This window comes from Miscanthus floridulus, chromosome 8 (assembly GCF_019320115.1).
Source record: "Miscanthus floridulus cultivar M001 chromosome 8, ASM1932011v1, whole genome shotgun sequence".
Classification (NCBI taxonomy): domain Eukaryota; kingdom Viridiplantae; phylum Streptophyta; class Magnoliopsida; order Poales; family Poaceae; genus Miscanthus; species Miscanthus floridulus.
The window spans coordinates 144,623,580-144,645,602 of record NC_089587.1 but is presented as its reverse complement, the minus strand read 5'-3'; positions in this window follow the sequence as shown (position 1 = coordinate 144,645,602).

Below are 22,023 nucleotides of genomic sequence, written 5' to 3'. Positions count from 1 at the left end.
GCCGTACAAAGCTTCAAACGGTGCCATCTTGATACTCTCTTGATAACTATTATTATACGAGAATTCAGCTAGGGGCAACCATTTTTCCCATGAACCCTTAGACAAGATGACACACGCTCTCAACATATCTTCTAAGATTTGGTTCACTCGCTCAGTTTGCCCATTGGTTTGCGAATGAAAGGCAGAGCTTCTTACTTAGTTCCCAATAATCCGTGTAAGTGCTCCCAAAAGCGAGTAGTGAATTGTGGTCCTCTATCAGAGACAATAGTGTGAGGTATCCCATGAAGTTGGACTATCTGATTGAAGTACAACTCAGCATAGTCAGTTGGACGGAAATCTACGCGAACAGGAATGAAGTGTGTAGACTTGGTCAGATGGTCTACAATCACCCAAATAGAGTTAAAATTCCTCCGAGTAGTAAGGAGTCCAACACTAAAATCAATACTTATCTCCTCCCATTTCCAACCTAGAATAGAGAGTGGCTGAAGCAATCCAGCTTTCATGTGCACAACTTTAACCCAACAACAAGTGTCACACCTAGCCACATAAGCGGCTATCTCTTTCTTCATCTTGGTCCACCAAAAACGAGGCTTCAAATCATGATACATTTTGCTACTACTAGGATGAATAGATAATTTAGAGGAATGTGCTTTGGATATGATTTGATTTCTAAGCTCTCTATCTTTTGGAACCACTAACCTATCCTTGAACCATAACACGTCATTCTCATCTACATAAAAATGCTTGGTTTCTTGTTCTTTCATCTTATGTTTGATGTGGAACACACCTGGATTGGTCTTCTGTAGCTCAATAATTCGGCTCTGAAGAGTACAACTAATAGTGATGTTGTGAAGGACTGTAGGATGGAGGAGCTATGACAAATGGAGGTCACTTTCAATCAAAGAGTGGTAATGAGATTTCTTGCTTAAGGCATCTGCAACGATGTTTGCCTTGCCTGGATGATAATGCACTTGGAGGTTATAATTCTTGATCAACTCGAGCCATCTTCTCTGACGTATATTCAACTCAGGTTTAGTGAAGATGTACTTAAGACTCTTATGATCAGTGTAGATGTTGCACACATTGCCAAGCAAATAATGTCTCTGGACCTTCAAAGCATGAACAACTACAGTGAGTTCTAAGTCATGCATAGGATAATTCACCTCATGCTTCCAAAGTTGGCGAGAGGTATACGCAATGACTTGTCCTTCCTACATAAGAACACCTCCTAGACCTATGCCAGATGCATCACAAAACACATCAAAAGGTTTCTCGATGTCCGGTTGCGCCAAAACTAGAGCCAAAGTTAGAAGGGTTCACAGGGTGTGAAAAGCTGCATCACACTCGAAAGTCCAGACAAACCTCGTGTCTTTTTGCAGCAACCGAGTCATAGGCTTGGCTATTTTAGAGAAATCCAGGATGAAGCGACAATAATAGCCAGCCAATCCCAGAAAACTCCAAACCTCGTGCACCGAGGTTGGAGCCTTCCAGTCCAACACTTCTTGCACCTTGGTGGGATCCACCATAATTCCACCATCGGACAACACGTGTCCGAGAAAAGGTACTTCACGAACCAGAATTCACACTTGCTAAACTTTGCATAAAGCTTGTGTTCACGCAATCTAGTGAGAACCACTCGCAAGTGTTCAACATGATCCTCTTCATTCTCAGAATAGACCAAGATATCATCTATAAATACCACCACAAATTTGTCCAACTCATGCATAAACACCGAATTCATCAAATACATGAAGTGTGCGGGGGCATTGGTCAATCCAAAAGACATAACAAGATACTCATAAAGACCGTATCTTGTAGAGAAGGCAGTTTTTAGAATATCCTCAGGTCGGATTTTGATTTGATGATAACCAGATCTCAAATCAATCTTGGAAAAGACTTTTGCTTTAGACAACTGAGCAAATAAGATATCTATGCGTGGCAAAGGATACTTAATCTTTCTTGTGTGGCAAATGCGGTGCAAGCAAAGGTTATGGCAAATATCCGTGTAGTGTGTGATTTTTCGGATGTTTTTCCTGATGATTTGCCAGGATTGCCCCCGGATCGGGATGTGGAGTTCAAGATAGAGTTGCTACCTGGTACAGCACCCATATCTAGAAGACCTTATAGAATGCCTCCCAATGAACTAGCCAAACTTAAGACCCAGTTGAATGAACTTCTAAAGAAAGGCCTTATCCATCCTAGTTCGTCTCCGTGGGGGTGTCCGACTATCTTTGTGAAGAAGAAGGATCAATCACTGCACATGTGTAAAATCTAGAAATTTTTACCAGACATCAATCATCACCTGAGTAGACCTCCATAAAAATTTTAGATTTATTTGAGCACAACAACTGCAGTTATGAAAAAGACAAGACACAACTAGTATTAAGATCTATAAAAATAACAAATTCCATGTATTGCTTTGCTCCTATTCTAAATAGTCCTGTATGTTTGAATTAATTGGCTTAGTTAAGTTATGAATCATGACTTTATGATAATACATGAGTTGTAGTACTTTTATTAAGCTTTTCAAAAAGCTAAATATCATGATTTTTGGTTAAGTAGATCTTGAGTTATACTTGCTTAAATCTCTGTGGCTGTTTCTGCCCAAACCCAGAGAGGGTTTCCTTGTTATTATTGTGGGGCCTTCTTAATTGTAGAATTAGCATTAGGTGTTTACAACAAAATTGTTTAGAATTTGCTAAGCTTTCTAAAAAGTCTAGAACCACATTTATTGGACATGTATAACTCCATTTATAGCTATTTAAAGTGGCATGTCAGTTTCTATCCATGTTTTAGACAGAGATGCATTTATTGGATTAATGGGCCTTGTTATCTATAGAATAATCTTAATATGATAATAATAAAGTTGTAGATAACTCACTTAAACATCTTGTGTTAAATTTTCATGGCATTTGGCCAAATATTTTATGAGTTATGACTGTTCTAAGTTGGTCTTCAGAAATTGTAGTTCTCTGGAATTTCTGGACCAGATTTGATAAATGTGACTGTTTGATCCTTTTAACTTGGGAATCATGCTAAGATGATTAAATATGGATTGTAGAAAATTTCATAATCTTTCCATATTGTCTTGTTGCATGTATTTTGGATTAGTACAACTGTAGTTATAAGCTTGTGCAGTTGCATGGCAGAATCTGTCCAAGTCTGGACAGAGGTGCTCAATTGTGCTTGATTGACCTTGTTAATGGTGGAATCACCTTGTGATGATAATAAACATGTTTTATATAATTTAATAACCTTTCTATAAAGCTAAGGTTCATGCTTGTTTGATGTCTGTAACTCCAGTTATGCCATTTTGAAATTACTACTATTACCTTTCTGTCCTAGTTCTGTGCAGATCTGAAACATTGGCATGTTTGACCTAGTTAGCTGTGGAATAAGCTTTTGGTGACAATAAAAATGTTCTAGGAGATTTCATTATCTTTCCAGAAAGTCTAGGATCACCTCCGTTGGATGTTTGGATCTCCAGTTATGGGCGAAACAAGTGTTATCTGTGCTGCTGTCCAAATTCTGTGTTGTGCTTTATAAGTTGATTGCTTTCACCTTGCATTGCCTTATGTGTTGCTAAGTGTAACTCATGCCTTTCATGGTGTTAAATTAAGTTACTTGAGATCTTAAATTGTGATAGATGTTTTCAATGGAATAGCTTAACTCAAGTTATCTGGTGTACCATGCTTGATATGCTCACTATCTTTCTATAATAGATTATGTGATGCATCTCGTATTGTCGTTCTTTTATTCATGCACTTGCATGTTGCATCTCATCTAGGTATGCTAGATGAACCACATGAAGGACGTGATGTTAGAGCCGAACCCAAAGACGGTGTATGGTGGACCTATCCCAAAGATGGAAGGACTGGACAAGTGCTAGGATGGGAGATGCTCACCGAGCAAGTGCCGTCTAACAAACACTAACCTAGTGTTGGATCCCAGGCAAGCCCCGGAGCATTCTAAGTCTCCCATGTTTTTACAAATATCTTGAGTATATTTTATTGTTGATGATGCATTAAGTATAGGAATTGGTTGGAACCAATTGTTGCATTATATCCTTACCTTGTCCAGATAAAATCCTATGAATCCTAATTAAGTGTAGGATCAAATGATGCTTAGCTATGCTTAGACCGGTAGAAGTCGGGTGATTTCCGGTCACCTACGAGATGTAGGATGAGCTCTGGTCACGGTTGCCTATAGTTGCTATCATGGAAAAGAACCATGTGTTAATAATGAAAAGAGACCAGACAGGATGATGGTAGTGCAGCAACAAGGCATGGAGGTCTTGGGTGTGAATCTATCCCCGTCTGTGTCGTTTAAGGACCAATTCGCTGTACGTCCTCATGTCATGTTGAACGCAGCCTAACACTTAGCTGGCCGGATAAGTCGTTCTGACCATGAAGCCTAGTAGCTCGACTTAGGCCGGGATCACGAGCAGTTGGTTGCAATCTAGATGGCAGTAAGGATGTGTGGAGAGCCATTGGCGTAAGCCCAAGGGCGGGTTAAGTCATCGAGCACTCATGGCAGAGTGGTTCTCTAATTTTGCGGCACTGATCATACCCATGACTCTTGAATTGTACCAAAGGTGACTTGTTTGCGACCCTGATGGGGGAAGCAGGGTTTGTGTTAGGAATACCCCTCCAATTGGATAGGAATTGATTCGAATCGCCGTCTCTCCTGGATAGTGAGAACTTGACTGAGCAGCGGCAACGTAGATTCACTAAATTTAAAGATATGGTTAAATGATGATGATGATGATGATGATAATGATAGTGATAATGAGCCATGAAATACCTGATATGGTTATTATTGTTTGCAACTTAATCAAGTGATTGATTAGTACAGGTGCTAATATAGATGGTAGGAAATGACTAAAAGTCACTGCTAGTACAGGTTAATAATGCTAATGATTACTCAAGCTTTTATGCAAAGAGGTTGTCCAGCAAGATCCACTGATAAACCCTTGCATAATTTTTTGTGTCACTTTATTTCTGGTTTATGATGGATAAGTCTAGTTGAGTACATTCGAGTACTCAGGGTTTATCCCACCATGTTGCAGGTGAAGTTCTCGGCCTATTGAAGATGGTGGCTAACTATCGGTGGGCTCGGTGATTCTATAGTTACTTCTTATCTATATGCTTTTGTCTGATGATGTCACTTATGCTAGCAATGTATTTGAAACTCATATTAATATAATCATTTGAAAGCTATGTTGTTTTCACTAATCGGTTTTGAAACCCAAACTCATACTATTATTTGTGAACCCCTTTGTAATATTATTTCTGCTGCAACTCTGCATATGTGATGTGTATTTGCTTAATCATGCGATCTTGGTTGTGATGTTGATTTATCGAGGTCCTTTGTGACACTCGGTGGACTACCAGGTTTATATGAGTGAAAGTATGTGTGTGTCAATGTGTTAGCGGGGACAGCCATACTTGATCTTGTATAAATTGGGCGGTTCTATTATAGGAACGGGGGTGGTGCCCATGGTCCTGAGGGACCCTGCTCTTATCAGGATTTCTTAAAGACGCACCCACCCATGTTCACACTGACAGCTGAGCCTCTAGATGTGGAGCATTGGCTTCGTATCCTAGAGCAGAAGTTTCTGCTTCTCGTTGTAACTGATGAGCAGAAAGTGTGTTTTGCAGCGTAACAGCTGTTGGGATCTACTAGTGCATGGTGGGTCACATTTAATGCCATGCAGCCAGCGGATCACTGGGTGACCTGGCAGGAGTTCACTACAGCCTTCAGAGAGTATTATATTCCTGCTGGTGTTCTAAATAGGAAGTTGACACAATTTCTGGACCTGCAGCAAGGAAGCATGTCCGTGATGCACTATGTTAACAAGTTCAACAACTTATCGCAGTATGCTGGGACTCATGTTGATATAGATGAGAAGAAGAGAGACTGTTTCTATCACGACCTCTCTTGTAGCCAACAGAAGAAGTTATATACTGGGAACTACTAGACCTTTGGGGCAATGATGAATACTACTATACAGCGTGACTCTCAAGCAGAATGGAAGCGCAAGCCGGTGGCTACTGGGTCTTCTAGCCACCCCAAGGCACAAAAAGTACATTTTGTTAGGCGGGTGGGCTATCAATCTTCGGGTGGGCATTCATTTCGACAACCTTAGCAGACTTTTTAGGCACCTTCCACTCAGTATCGTGGACCTACTCAGTAGGTGCAACATCAACAGCCCTAGGGATAGTAGGTCCCACCTCGTCAAGGACTAGGGAACAAGCCTGGTGCTTGTTTCAAGTGTGGCAAGGAAGGCCACCATGCCTAGGAGTGTCCGCAAAACTAGCCTACCCAGTCTGCTTAGCCCTTAGCTAACTCTCACCTGATTAAACAGCCAGTTATTAAGAAGAAAGTGCCAGTGAGCCGATCTAGACAGGTTAATTTCATGGAGGCTAAGGAAATATTACAAAATGAACCAGTGATGGCTGGTATGTTCACCATTGATTCCCATCCAGCTTATGTATTGTTTGATTCTGGTGCATCACATTCATTCATGAGCATGAGATTTGCACACCGGCATGATATACCTCTTATGGCTATACCTTTTGCCTATAGAATCAGTACTTCGAGTGCGCAGTTGTGCACTAATACTTGGATGGACGTAGTGGGCTTAGTATTAGCTGCCCATACTTACTGTCTTCAGTTCATGGTGCTGCCTAGGCAAGGCATTGATGTAATTCTAGGAATGAACTAATTGTGGGTATATGTGGTAGTTTTGGATCTGAAGCAGAGAGTTGTTGAGTTACGGCTTCCTTCTTTTAAGGATAGGATGTCTCTTCTTATGCCCTCAGATCTAGCCTTACCTGTTGCTGCTCATGCTAAAGATTCTCCTGATCTTACCTCTATTCCTATGGTCTGTGAGTTCTCGAATGTCTTTACTGAAGATCTACCTGGGTTGCCACCAGATAGAGATGTGGAATTCTCCATTGAGTTAGAGCCTGGCACTGCTCCTATCTCCCGATGGTCGTACCGCATGGCCCCGAAGGAATTGGCTAAAATAAAGAAATGGTTAGAAGAGTTGCTGGAAAAGGGATTCATCTGTTCTAGCTCTTCACCATGGGGTTGTCCAGCCATTTTTGTGAAGAAGAAGGATGGCACTCTGTGGATGTGTGTGGATTACCGCCCTCTCAATGCGATAACCATTAAGAATAAGTATCCTTTACCGCATATTGATACTTTGTTCAATCAACTAGCTGGTGCCAAGGTGTTCTCCAAGATTGATCTTCGTTCAAGCTATCATCAAATCAAGATTAGACCACAAGATATACCAAAGATAGCTTTTTCTACTAGGTATGGGCTGTATGAATACCTAGTCATGTCTTTTGGTCTCACCAACACTCCTGCATTCTTCATGTATCTCATGAATTCAGTCTTTATGCCAGAGCTGGACAAGTTTGTAGTGGTATTCATTGATAATATCTTGATATATTCCAAGAACAAGGAAGAGCATGCCCAACACCTTTAGATAGTACTAACTCGATTGAGGGAACACCAGTTGTATGCTAAATTCAGCAAGTGTGAGTTTTGGTTGTATCGAGTGCAGTTTTTGGAGCATGTTTTAACACCTAACGATATCTCTATAGACCCCAACAAGGTGCAAGATGTGCTAAATTGGAAGTCTCCCAAGTTAGTGCACTAGATTCATCAGTTCCTTGGTCTAGCTGGATACTATCGACGTTTCATTCTAGACTTCTCCAAGATAGCTCAGCCGATGACCAAGCTGTTCTAAAAAGAAGCCAAGTTTGTTTGGAGTCCAGCCTACGAAGAAGCCTTCCAAGCTTTGAAGAAATTTCTTACCACTATTCCTGTCCTAGCCCAACCAGATATTGATAGACCTTTTGATGTATATTGTGATGCCTCAAAGATGGGGTTGGGATGTGTGCTTATGCAGGAGGGGCATGTGATAGCTTTTACTTCACACTAATTGAAAAAGCACAAAGTGAATTACCCCACCCATGATTTAGAGCTGGCTGATGTGGTCCACCCTCTAAAAATTTGGAGGCGTTATTTGTTGGGCAACAAAGTACACATTTTTACAGATCATAAGAGCCTCAAGTATATCTTGACTCAGTCTGAGCTGAACATGAGGTAAAGGAGATGGTTGGAATTGATCAAGGATTATAACTTGGAGGTACATTATCACCCTAGAAAGGCCAATGTGGTGGCTAATGCATTGAGACGGAAGTCATATCAGGTTGAAGAAGCACCTTTATCTCTCAACCATGCTGAGGTGCTAGCTCACATTGCCTTAGTCTCAGACTTACTTGAGTAGATTATTATGGAGCAAAGGCAAGATACTTTAGAAATTCCTCACATCAAGAAATTAATTGCCGAAGGGCATGGTCCTTAGTTTAGTATTGATGAGCAAGGTGTAGTGAGGTATAAGGACAGATTGGTGGTTCCATCAAATGAGGAGGTTAGAAGGAAGATTTTGAATGAAGCTCATCATTCAAAGTTGTCTATCCACCCTAGCAGTAATAAGATGTACCATGATTTGCGCCACTTATATTGGTGGTCCAATATGAAACAGGATATCACCTGGTACGTCATGGAGTGCGAAACTTGTGGATGAGTTAAGGTAGACCACATGTGTACCCCAAGATATTTGCAACCCTTGCCCATTTCTGTTTGGAAATGGGAAGATATTTCCACGGATTTCATTATGGGTTTACCCCACACATCCAAGGGCTATAACTCTATTTGGGTCATTGTGGATTGCCTTACCAAGTTAGCTCATTTTCTCCCAGTTGATTCTAGATATCTAGCTAGGAAGTATGCTAAGCTATACTTTGACCAAATTGTGACCCTACATGGAGTTCTTCTCACTATCATCTCTGATAGAGGGTCCATCTTTGTCTCCTACTTTTGGGAGCAACTCCAGGGGTGTCTTGGTACTAGCCTCCTCCAAAGTTTAGCCTATCATCCACAGACTGATGGCCAAATAGAAAGGGTAAATTAGGTACTTGAGGACATGTTGAGAGCTTGTGCCATTTCTTTTCCTAAGAAGTGGGATGAATGCATGAAGTTAGCTGAGTTTTCTTACAACAATAGCTATTAAGAAAGTATTCGTATGGCACCATTTGAAGCTCTATATGGAAGGAAGTGTAGGACACCACTTAACTAGGTTGAAGTGGGAGACTGTGGATATTTTGGACTTGATTTCATCAAAGAAGCTCGAGAGCAAGTCAGCATTATTTAGAGTCATTTGAAGGCAGCTCAGAGCCGACAGAAAGTTTATGCAGATAAGTGAAGAAGACCTTTGCAGTTTGTAGTTGGGGATTATGTGTACCTCAAGGTGTCTCCTATGAGAGGGGTGCATTGGTTTGGTGTTAGTGGCAAGCTAGCCCCTGATATGTGGGTCCTTACAAGATTTTAGAGCAGTGTGGCCTAGTTGCTTATCGTCTCCAACTTCTAGATATTTTATTGGTGGTACATGATGTGTTCCAAGTATCTTAGTTGAAGAAGTGTTTGCGAGTACCTGATGAAGCTATGGTAATTGAAGGACTTCCCCTCCAGCCTGACTTGACTTATATTGAGTACCATATCAAGATTTTGGACAAAAAAGAAAGAGTGACAAGGAACAATGTGGTGAAATTCAACAAAGTTTAGTGGCAAAACCACTCGGAGGATGAAGCCACGTGGGAACAAGAGGACAATATCCTAAAGCATTACCCCCATCTTCTTTCTGGTTCACCGAGGAAGTTGTCTATATTGAAATGTAATTCTTATCTCTTTTCCAACACTAGACACATGAAATCTCGGGAAGAGATTTTGTTTTAGGGGGTAGATTTGTAACACTATCAGTGTTACACTATAAATCTTTTGCTAAAACATGTCATGAACATCATGGTTATGTGTTAATGCATGTGATATAGTATGTAAATCAATTTCTGTAACTTGAAATGATCATCGGAAACGTGAAACGAAAGCTACATTTCATAGTCAAGTTATATCACTTAGGGTTTTAAATCAATTTTTATTAAGCGAAAACACTATAGAATGTATATACAGAATTTTAGTAGGGTTAGAAGTATGAACTTTGTAGATGGTGATGAAATACCTACGGTCAAGAAAGGAATTCACTAGCTAGCATACTTAATAGCTTGGAAATCGAATCTGACGCGAACCCGATCAAGACTTAGTCGATTTCGTAAGTTTGAAAAGGGTTTGACGAAGCCATGTTTGATAATTTTTGTAGGAGAATGGGGTTATGTAGTGGGGTGGTTTTAGGGCTGGTTTCAATAGCTCAATATGCCCTCTTATGAATGGAATAGGTGGTTTAGCAATTGAAGCAACAAATTGGGTTTTTGGGATGCTTTAAAAATTGTGCGTCGCACGTTCTAGGCCAATTTCAGTGTTCAGACGTGGTCACCGTGCCTTGCCACTCAGCACCACTGTGTCGGCCACCTAGTGCACGCACGTGCACCACCGCGATGGCATGGCCACTCTGCCCCATGGTGTCCTTGTTGTTGCCATTGTGGGCCAGTCGCTCTGGCCGGTCCGCTGTCGCCTAGACACTCGCCTCGTGTTGTCACCGCCGCGCCATGGACTGCCACCGTCGTGTCACCATGCTACTTCGTGCCATCACTGTTGCACCACAACATGCGCATGTTTCTCTATGCCGCGTCATCACATTGAGTGCACAGCGCATAGGCACGTGGCACCCCCACATGTTGTTGCTCTGCCTGGCACCCGTGTCCCACCAAGGCGACACAGCACCGTTGCTGGCCTCACACTACGCCACACATGGAACTATCATCCCCTTGCCTTGTTTGCGTGTGTTAAATGGCTTCACGACGCATCGTGCCATCTTGTCCCTGTATCTCTCGCGCGCACTGCTGCAAACCGCTTGTGACGGTAGGAAGGACCGAGCTATGCTTGAGTCAAATTAACCACGTGTAGTCACTACCGGAGCAATTACTCATGCTAGGTGCTAGCGTTGGAGCCCTACTACTGCCCTAGTCACCTCTGACCTTCAATTGAGCCCAGTCGTGCTTCAATTGGCTATTTCCCCCTCCGCCGTGCCATTAAGGACGGAACCGGCCGTGACCGTGGACAGCTACCTGCCGTGCCTCCTCTCGCCCATTCGCCTCCACCATGAGTTCTGCATTGATCCCCTCCATCTTGTGTGCACCCCCACTTCCACTGCCACTGCCTTATTGGTGCCACGGACCTAGTCGTGCCACCGCCGCCATCATGGAGCTTGCCGTGTGCACATGGCCATACACACCTGGTCTATGCCCGGCCAAACCTCCACCACAGCAGCCACTAGGGTACACAAGTGGTGCTTTAGGGTTAGCTATAGCTCACTACGGTGACTTAGAGTGGTCGATGTGGTCATGCCACCATCGCACGTGGCCACGCACCATGGCCACCATTGCTGAAAGTTCCACTTTCCCTCTAATGTCGGCTATGGTAGGCTCTTGGGTTGTAGGTGTTGTTCGGCTTGTTAGCTTGGGCGAGGAGAGGCTAGGTTGGCCGGCATGACCGGCCTATGCCAGCGCCACCACGTGCGGTGCGCGCTCGGGTGCCTGAGGGTCTAGCCATGGTGAAGATAGAATAATCTGACTGTTAGATTGCTTAAGTATTGACTATATGAATAGTGTCATGGGTCTTAGGGTGATTCACCGGTAGGTCAAGGGGTTTTTTGCATAATTGACCAGCGCGCGTGGGCCTTCCCGTTGTGGGCCACCGACGTGCAGTTGGGCCACGCTGGTGGATTCTGGTTTTTCATTTTTCTAGGGAATTAGTAAATGTTTATTCAATTTAGTTTTGAGCTAATCTTTGTAAAATTATAGTAAATTTTGTAGGTGTCCAAAAATAGTGAAACAAAATTTGTTAGGTTCACAAAAATGCTATCTATCTATTGGTGTAGTTAGTTTATAGTTATCTACGATAATGATAGATTCATTAATTCATTTAGGAAAGCTTAGTATTATTTAGCTTAATATTTGTAGGAATTTTTGTGGCAAATTGGTGATAGATTTAGCCATGAAATTTCTATAGTAGGCTCATTAAATTATTATGTGCTCACTGTAAATTTTGTAGCCCTAGAGGAGGTTGATAAATAGAGTAGCTAGTACTCCTTGTTTTATCATATATAGAGTAAATCGATATTAAGTATAGGGATTCCTTTAGTTGCTAAGCTAATACATGTAATGTTTCATACCTGTTTAGTGGGAATGATGGGTAACGTAGAGACTTAGTCGGTAGAGCTAGTTTAGTAGCTTGATAGATGTATTTTATTTTAAGAGTTGCTGTTGACGTATTATTAAGTGTTGCATCATCATTTCATGCATGTAGATAATGAGTTGGTAGAGTTTGTGCCTGGGGACGAATAAAACTATGAGGAGATCATTGAGGAGTATGAGGAGATTCTCGTACAGGAAGGAGCCCCAGAGCCATCAGTTGCTGACTTTGTTGACACCGCCTGCCCAAGGCAAGCCTCGGTGCATAATCACTATTTTTTAATGATCATGGAATATATATATGTGATATGCATTTATGTTATAGGCATTTTATGGAAACTACATGCATAGATATACTTACCTATGAGTCCTACTAGTATAGGTAGAGTAGCTGCTATGCTTAGGATTTCGGTAGCGTGGGTAACCTGCCGTTACTCACAATAGGTGATTATTAAGATCACTCATGATAAAATGGTGGAAAGAAAAAATGGAGACTGGGCAGGGATATGGTTTGGGTATTGGTGGGTGTAAGAGGTTGTGTCCTGCGGCCAGTTGGGCACAGCTTGGTTACACTTTTTCCCTGTCTATGTTGGTTAAGGACCGGCCATTGCATTGGGTTCTAGGCAAGTCACAGACTTATTATCTCGAGCATATACTTGGGTATGGGCGTAGGGAAGACTTGTTGCTCTCTTGTCGTGGGTTCCGGCTCTTTCTGGATCGACTGATTGGAGGCAGGGATGGTGGAGGTCTAAGCACCACACTGAGTCTAGGACTCAGGAGCGGGGGCTTGGAGTCCATGTTTGGATGGGGACCTAGACCCCGTGATAGGAGAGTGATGGGCTGGTCCTACTTATGCTTGGGGTACAAGCGGGCCGTGTGTTTTCAGGGTACCTAGCTAGGCACATTGATTCATGAATCACTGGGCGATCTGGTACGGCGTGTCTACAGTCTAGCACCGTAGTAAGAACTAAAAGATGAAAGGTGGTGAAATGGAACTTTTTATTCAACTCTTACTTGAAAGTAGAACTAGTGCTTACATAGAATGGCTAGATAATGAAATAATTATGACTGCTAATAATAACATAAATAAGGATTCACTATTAGTATTGCTTTTTGCAAAAAGGAAACCAGCAAACCATAAAGCTTATCATATCCCTTGGAGTCAGGAAATTATTCCCACTAGTCGGATAAGTCTTGTGAGTACATTATGTACTCAGGGTTTATTTACCTCTATTGTAGGTGCAGCTTGAGGAGTAGCCGTTGTGTGAAGCATTCTTCTAGTGGGCACAGATGGATCCTTATTTATTATCGATAGATGTTTATTTTCATTCCACTATTTAATATTCCGCACTCTGAATTTGGTAATGTAATAATACATTTCTAAGAACTCTGGATGTATGAAATGGACTAAGTTATGTAAACTCATTCTCATTATTGGATCCTATGGGAAAACATGCATTATTCCAGCTCTCCCTTGGGGTGTGCCCAATAGAATCCACCCGATGTAGCTTTCTTTCGGGGTGCTTAGTGTCTAGTGGAAGACGAGCATCTCCAAAGGTGTGTTATTTTGGGCGGTTCTACCACAGAAAACTGGCATGTTTCACCCTAAACTACTGATAAAACATCCTCTTCTTATCAATTACAGGTCAAATTTACTGGCATGCCTTTCGAAATTTTTAGGATCGACTGGTCCTGTTGTGAAGCCAAGCAAGATCTATGGGTTGACCTCGCTCATATCATTCTAGCTTGCTATGTGTCAGGTGCATCACCATATTTTTGCGTCAACACACATTTTGACACGCCCGTTGGGACAACAATCGTCATGGCAGCTCACAACAATAGGGACATTCTTATAGTGCCTTATGAAGACTTACCTAATGAGGATAAAGATGTCATTGGTAAAGATATAGAGGAGTTTCAGAACAAGTGTTTGTTGTCCTACACCAAGGCGCGTGACAATAAAGTTGTTTAGAATTATGCACTACGAAGAGTTTTGATACATGGGCAGATACAGATGAAGTCGATGATAGACGTTTCTTTGTAGATGCTATCAACAAATCTGTTCATGATGTCATGTTGAATCATAATACAACTTTCTTGAACACATTCCACAACACCATGAAGGAGGTGTTTCATTATATCCAATTGATCAGATTGGACCGGCTTATTACAATATTCCACATCCATCGACTCAGGGGACTAATCAAGCCGATACTAGTCATCAAGAAGTAGCACTAGCTAGCATTGATGATGTCCAAGCAGTTCAGAGCTCATCTGAGCAAGTTTAGGGTACTACTACTAATCAAATACGGTATAATCCTAGATCATTAGTGCAGCATGTGCAACAGCTGATAGGGCAAGTTCAAAATCAAATGGTTAATTTTGGCACATCAGGCCAAATACCACCATCGGCTCAAAAAATAGCACCATCAGTTCAAAGGATTCATAGAGATACAGATCCTAACATTTACAATGAGAGACTTCAAGCAGCAAGTCAGCAAAGGCTCAATAGATAGAGATTCCACAAGGATATCATTATGGCACAGATTATAATACCCTTCATATGATTCTAAATCTAGAGTATCAAGATATCCAAAATTTTAATTCGTAGATGGGTCAGCAATTGCAAGGAAATCCAAATTCGAATGTTGATGAGTTGTTGCTTAGAGTAACTAAAATGATGAAGAATCAGTTTAGTTTAAAACTAAAAGGGCAGACCTTTTTGTACTAACATCAATATCCAGAGTGGTATGATTTGGTTGCTCTTCCTACAAATTATAGGCTTCTGAAATTTGCTAAGTTCATTGGTTAAGATAGTACAAGTACAATAAAATATGCCAGTCGATATCTTACTTAGTTGGGTCAAGCATCCATTGAAGAAGCTCATCGAGTTCGTTTCTTCTCTTTATCCCTGTTAGGACCAGCTTTCACCTAGTTTTCATTGTTACTAGTTAATTCTATTGCCAATTGGACTGACCTAGAGACAAAATTTCATATATATTTCTATACTAGGACAGGAGAAAAGAAAATCATAGATTTGACGACCATAAGGCAAAGAAATAATGAATCAGGTGCTGAGTTTCTTTAGAGGTTCCGAGAAATAAGAAATTTGTGCTTTTCATTGAATCTGATTGATGATCAGCTAGCTGCTTTGGCTATTCAAGGAATGTTGCCAACATAGAGAGAAAAACTACTTGGGCAAGAGTTTGACAATTTAGGTCAGTTGGCTCAATGGGTGGTAGCACTTAATAGCCGATTCCAAAATATGCACAAAGATACCCGATTCCAGAAGAATACCGCAATTGCTGAAGCTTATAATCCATATTTAGCTGATGATGATGGTGAGGATGATGAAGAAGAGGAGATTGATGTGGCTGAATGGAATTGGGGTAAGAAGATAGTGATGGTTCCAAATCCTTGGGGAAAAGGAGTTGAAGAAAGTTATGATTGTGATGTCACAAAATCATACAAGCTCTTTGATTTCTTGATTGAGAAGGGACAGATCAAATTGCTCACCAACCATGTCATATTACCCCCTGATCAATTGAAGAATAAGAAGTTCTACAAATTTCATAACACTACTTCTCATTCTACTAATGAGTGCAGAATTTTCTAACAACATATATAGAGGGCTATTCATCAAGGGAAGCTTAAATTTAATACACCTCGGAAGATGAAAGTTGATGATAATCCTTTCCCAAAAGATCAAAAATATGGTTGATGCTAAGTTGCTCAAAGGGAAGACTAAAGTTCTAACATCAACTAGGGCAAAAGAAACTAGAACAGTTGATCCAGAGATGTAAATATCGGCTGATGAATATAAAGAAATTAAAAGGCATCATGACCAATAGAAAATCGATATGAGGAGGGAGAGACATCAAGAAATGAGGCGATGAGGCCACATGTTACATCTCAAATTTGGTTGAATAAATGGCAACGGCAGAAAGAGAAGGATTATCAGCATTGGTTAGAAGAGAAAGAATATTAGCGTCAACAAGAAGAGGAGAGGTATGAAAGAGAACAAGCTAAATTACATTAGAATTGTCCTATTTTCAAACACTGTTGAAATGAAGGTTTGAAATTGTCTACTAGAAATAATTGCCTAGAGTGTAGTGAACAATATTAGGAATTTAGGCAATCTCAAGCCAACCGCCGGTCTATCCATGCTCGAATTGGGTATCATCATGATAATATGGATCGGCGCTTAAAAATTAGAAGTGCTCATGATCGGCTTGGGAAGCGAGTTGTTGATCAAAATTGGGCTGATTATGAAGAAGAAGGTGATGAGAAAGAGTATGTTTGGTAGGAAGAGCAATGGTGACCAGGAGGTTTAACAAGAAGTCAGAAAAGAAGGGTACAATGCCTAAGGAATAGAGAGCTAGAACAGGTTCAGAAATCTATAAACCTCAAGTATGGCATGTTAAACAAACAGTCGATAAGGGTCAACCATCGGCTAATATTCAAATGGCTTTTCTATTGCCGTTAGAATTTAGAGCTCCAGTAGATCAAAAAGTCTATTCAGATTTTGATGAATCGGAATATGAGGAGATGGTTGCCAAATTGACAGCGATACAACAAGCTATATTTGATAAGCCAGTCAAGCATCGGCACTTGAAGGCTTTATATGTAAAAGGTTTAGTTGATGGGAAGCCAATGGGCAAAATGTTGGTGGATGGAGGTGCTTTTGTTAATCTTATGCCTTATACTACTTTTCACAAGCTTGGTAAGGGACCAGGAGATTTGATTAAGACTGACATGATGCTTAAGGATTTTGGGGGGAAGGCCCGTGATAAAGTCCATGCTGATTTCCTCCCATTTCCATCCTGGAATAGGCAATGGCTGAAGTAATCCAGCAGTTTTCATATGGACAGCTTTTACTCTACTGCAGTTATCACACCTAGCAACATAGGCTGCGATCTCTTTCTTCATCTTTGTCCACCAAAAACGGGTTTTCAAATCTTGATACATTTTACTACTACCCAGATGGATGGACAATTTGGACGAGTGAGCTTCCTCTAAAATTTGATTCCTTAGCTCACAGTCTTTTGGTACCACTAGCCTGTCCTCAAACCATAATACACCTTTTTCGTCCAATCTAAAATGTTTGGTTTCCTGCTCTTGCATTTTTCTCTTGATGTGACTTATTCCTACATCTATCTGCTGTAGCTCTATGATTTTGCCCTCAAGTGAACAACTGATTGTGATATTGTGTAGTACAGTAGGATGTAACAAGTTGAATCCATCTTCTAACAATGCTTCCACAGTGTTGCAATGGGACTTCCGACTGAGTGCATCGGCTACTACATTAGCTTTACCCGGATGGTAATGCACTTCTAAATTGTAGTTCTTAAACAATTCTAACCATCTTCGTTGTCTCATGTTCAGCTCTGGCTGGGTAAAGATATACTTGAGACTTTTGTGGTCAGTATAGATATGACATACATTGCCCAACAAGTAATGTCTCCATATCTTTAATGCATGGACAACGGCTACAAGTTCCAAATCATGTGTAGGGTAGTTGACTTCATGTTTTCTCAATTGCCGAGAAGCATATGCAATTACTCTTCCTTCTTACATAAGCACACATCCTAAACCTATTCCCGATGCGTCACAAAATACATCAAAAGGCTTTTCAATGTCTGGTTGTGCTAGCACAGGTGCTGTAGTCAACAAAGTTCTAAGGGTGTGAAAAGCTGTTTCACATTCTGGTGTCCATTTGTACTTCTCATCTTTCTGAAGTAGTCTGGTCATAGGCTTAGCTATCTTTGAGAAATCTAGAATAAACCGACGATAGTATCCTGCTAACCCTAGAAAACTCCTAACTTCATGAACCGAAGTTGGGGCTTTCCAATCCATGACCTCTTGTACTTTGGATGGGTCTACAGAGATTCCATCTTTTGATAAAATGTGACCTAAGAAGGTACTTTGCTCAACCAAAATTCACATTTGCTAAACTTGGCATATAGCTGATGCTCCCTCAATCTGGATAGGACAACCCTCAGATGTTCTTCATGATCTGACTCATTTTCTAAATAATCAATATATCATCGATAAACACGACCATGAACTTGTCAAGTTCAGGCATGAATACCGAGTTCATCAGGTACATGAAGTAGGCTGGAGCATTTGTTAGTCCGAAAGACATAACCAAATACTCATATAAGCCATACCTAGTAGAGAAAGCAGTTTTAGGTATATCCTCCGGTCTGATCTTTATCTGATGGTAACCTGATCTCAAGTCAATTTTGGAGAATACCTTTGCCTTCGCTAGCTGATCAAACAAGATGTCGATGTGGGGCAACGGATATTTGTTCTTGATGGTCACAGCATTGAGTGGTCTATAATCTACACACATTCTTAGTGACTTGTCCTTCTTTTTCACAAACAAGGCTGGACATCCCCACGGAGATGAGCTAGGTTGGATAAGACCCTTGTCTAATAGATCTTGCAATTGAACCTTAAGTTCCACTAACTCATTGGGTGGCATTCTATAGGGCCTTCTGGATATGGGTGCCATACCTGGCACTAATTCGATCTTAAATTCCACGTCCCTATCTAGGGGTAGACTTGGTAATTCCTCAGGAAATACATCTAGAAACTCACAAACCACGGGGATATCACATATTGTGGTGGTTTGTATAGCACAGGCTAAATGTTGGGGTTCGAAATTGCAGGAGAGTGGTACTAGAAAAGCATTCCCTCCCGTGGGTTCTCTCAACATAATAGTACGGGTGCTAGTGTCAATAAGAACACCATGATCCTTCATCCAATTCATGCCTAAGATTACACTTATCGATAACCCAGGCAATATTATCAAATCTGTTGTGTACTCCCTCCCTTGTATAGAGATGAGTACATTTTTTACTATCTTTTTGGTAGTAATAGTTCCCCCTACTGAACTTATGTTAAAACCCCCTTTGCTTACTTCAATTATTTCTTGATCATGTCTAGATGCAAATGCTTGACTCATAAATGAATGAGAAACTCCCGAATCAAATAAAACAACAGCGGGATGCTTGTTGACGAGAAACATACTAGCTGTGACAACTTCTCCGGCGGGCACTTCCTCCACAGCGGTATAATGCACTTGTCCCTGACGTGCCCTAGCATTCGCCTGTCTCTGATTGTTCTGATTCTGGTTACTATTCTTCTTGGGGTGGGGGCATTCCTTGGACTAATGACCCAGTTGGTTGCAGTTGAAACATGGTTGATTACTTCTAAATCCGGTGGAACTGTCCTGACTGCCATTTCCTTTTGGTAAGGCAATAGTAAACGCCTTACAGAATGGTCTCTATGGCCTATTATTCTAAGCTTTCGGTGGTGGAGGCCTAAACTTGGGTGCAGGTGGACGGAATTGTGGCCTAGCTGTGATAGGTGCTTTTGACTGGAAGGATCCGGATGCACCGGCCTCATATGCCCTCTTGCGACCCTTGGCAACTGCATGCATGTTGTTGTGGTTTTCTTGGGTCAAGGCATCACTAATAAATTCATTGTACGTGGCACACCTAGAATTTGCCATGGTCTTCATAAGTTTAGTACCCAGACCTCGCTTGAAACTCTCTATCTTTTTCTCTTCAGTATCCATGAAACTTGGAGCATATCTGGACAAGTTGTTGAATGCGTGCATATATTCTGTGAGTGACTTTGTTCCTTGAGTGAGCCTCATAAATTCGGCCGCTTTCATGCGCATCAGGCCTGAGGGAATATGATGTCCCCTAAAAGCCAGCTTGAACTGTTCCTAGGTCACTCGCGCGTTAGTAGGCAAAGATGACAAGAAATGTGTCCACCAGATCCCTGCTGGTCCTTGCAATTGATGAGAAGCATACTCTGCTTTCAGATGCTCCGTGACCCTCAGCAGATGGAATTTCTGCTCAATGGTATTCAGCCACTCATCAGCCTACAGTGGTTCCTCAGCCACCTTGAAGATTGGAGGCTTCGTGTCCAAAAACTCCTTGAATGTACTATGCTGATTTGGCTCGGCCCCTGGTTGATGTGGGTGGCCACGAGCAGTGTTTTGCACGATGAGGCGCAAAGCTTCCTCCATTGTCCTTTGGCTCCCCAGGAACTGGGTAAAGAACTCCTGAGTAGACGGCGGTAGTGGGGGTGGCAAGTCATCATGGTTGCCATCCTGGCTGCCACCAGCTCCAGGACGGGTGCGCGTCATCTGCGATGTTGCAACAATAAGTGATTATTGGTTGATGTCAAGAGATTGCAGATAAATTAGGTACTCATGCCAAACTGAAATTACTGGAGAAAATTCTCAAAATCACAATAAAAACAGAGGCATAACAATTCATTCTCGCAACATGACATCCCCAATTCGACCACTCATCGCGCTCATAACGTATGCAAATTTAAATCGTGATCACCGACAAAGGACTGGAATTGCATTGATGTTCAACCAAACGTGCGATTCATCAACATTACATGATAGTCGGGTCACTAATGCCAAATTCAAACTACAGGTCCATTACATGAATAAAGGTGATACATTAGACCTTCCACTAAGTACTAAGCGATCTAATCCTCATCATGATCACTATCGAGGTCAGACGTAGGATCATCTCCTTCCTCAGGCTCCACTTCTTCTTTAGGCTCTACTTCTTCTTCTTCCTCGTCCCCTTCTAGATCCATCTCTGCGGCTCTAGGCGGAACATAAGGGTGGAGCTGGTTATTCAGCAGATGAACCTCCTCATGTAGGTTATCATTGTATTCTTCCGCATTGGCTAGCTGCTGCCCCAGCTTGAACTGTCGAGCTCTCAGAACATCTTCCCTGGACCAGGCTACATTCCACTGGTGAGTTAACCGCGTCATCTCTTCAGTGAGCCTCTCAATCTCAGCGTCGTGCTCCCTCTGAAGCTGATGTCGGTCCTCGCGGGCATGACCAAGAGCACCAGAAACACGTCTGAGGCTACCTTCTACTCCATCTAACACTCTCATCACTGCGAACATGGCGCTCATGGAAGGGTTATCGCTGTTCTACCCTTCGGCTGCACCAATCTCCAAAGATCTTCCTCTTGCCTGCTACCATGAGTCAGTGGAGGGGTTACCCCTCAGAAAAACTCCAACCAAAGCGGCTACCAGCTCTTGAGGAAAATGATCCATGATATCCCTTAGGATCCCAAAGGCTGCCCTACCAGCTGCTTCTTCAGCAGTCCTGCCAGTTGACTCATAACACCAGCCTGTCCACTCAGAATCGTCACCTCGGGGATGAACAATGGCCTCCATAGTAACTAAGAGACCTTCTCCCAACTGCTCATTCGCCCAGAAGTAGCGGGGTTCCATTCCATCAGGATAGCCTACATAGCTGAGCACTCTCCACAAGAGTGTAGGCATCCCAAACTCTCCAAGGAACGTGTGACGTTGATAGGTACATGGAGCAAGCTGACGGCTGGGAGCTCTGCCTCCGGTGGACTTGTGAGCAGTCTGCTTGGTGCGTGCCATCTGCACCATTAACATGTACCACTTGGTAAGACAATGCCATAATGGATAAGGGTTACATAACCGAGTAAGAATTTTATAAGGGGAGGAATAATGTAATTATGTGAATGGTAATTATCATGATGCATGCTCGTTTCGTACGTCCTCACAAACTTAGGAAAAATTTGTTTCTAATGGTAGACACGGTGGCATACATACGTTCTCTCGTAAATAGCGTAACTAGTCGAGCTACAGGTTTCGTTGTTAGTGTACCTGCATAAAATTTCATCTTAGCCCTAAACCCAGAATGAATTATGCAAAATGTACTTGTAAATACTTCCATATATGTATATCCATACATATACCTCCGTATCAATCTACC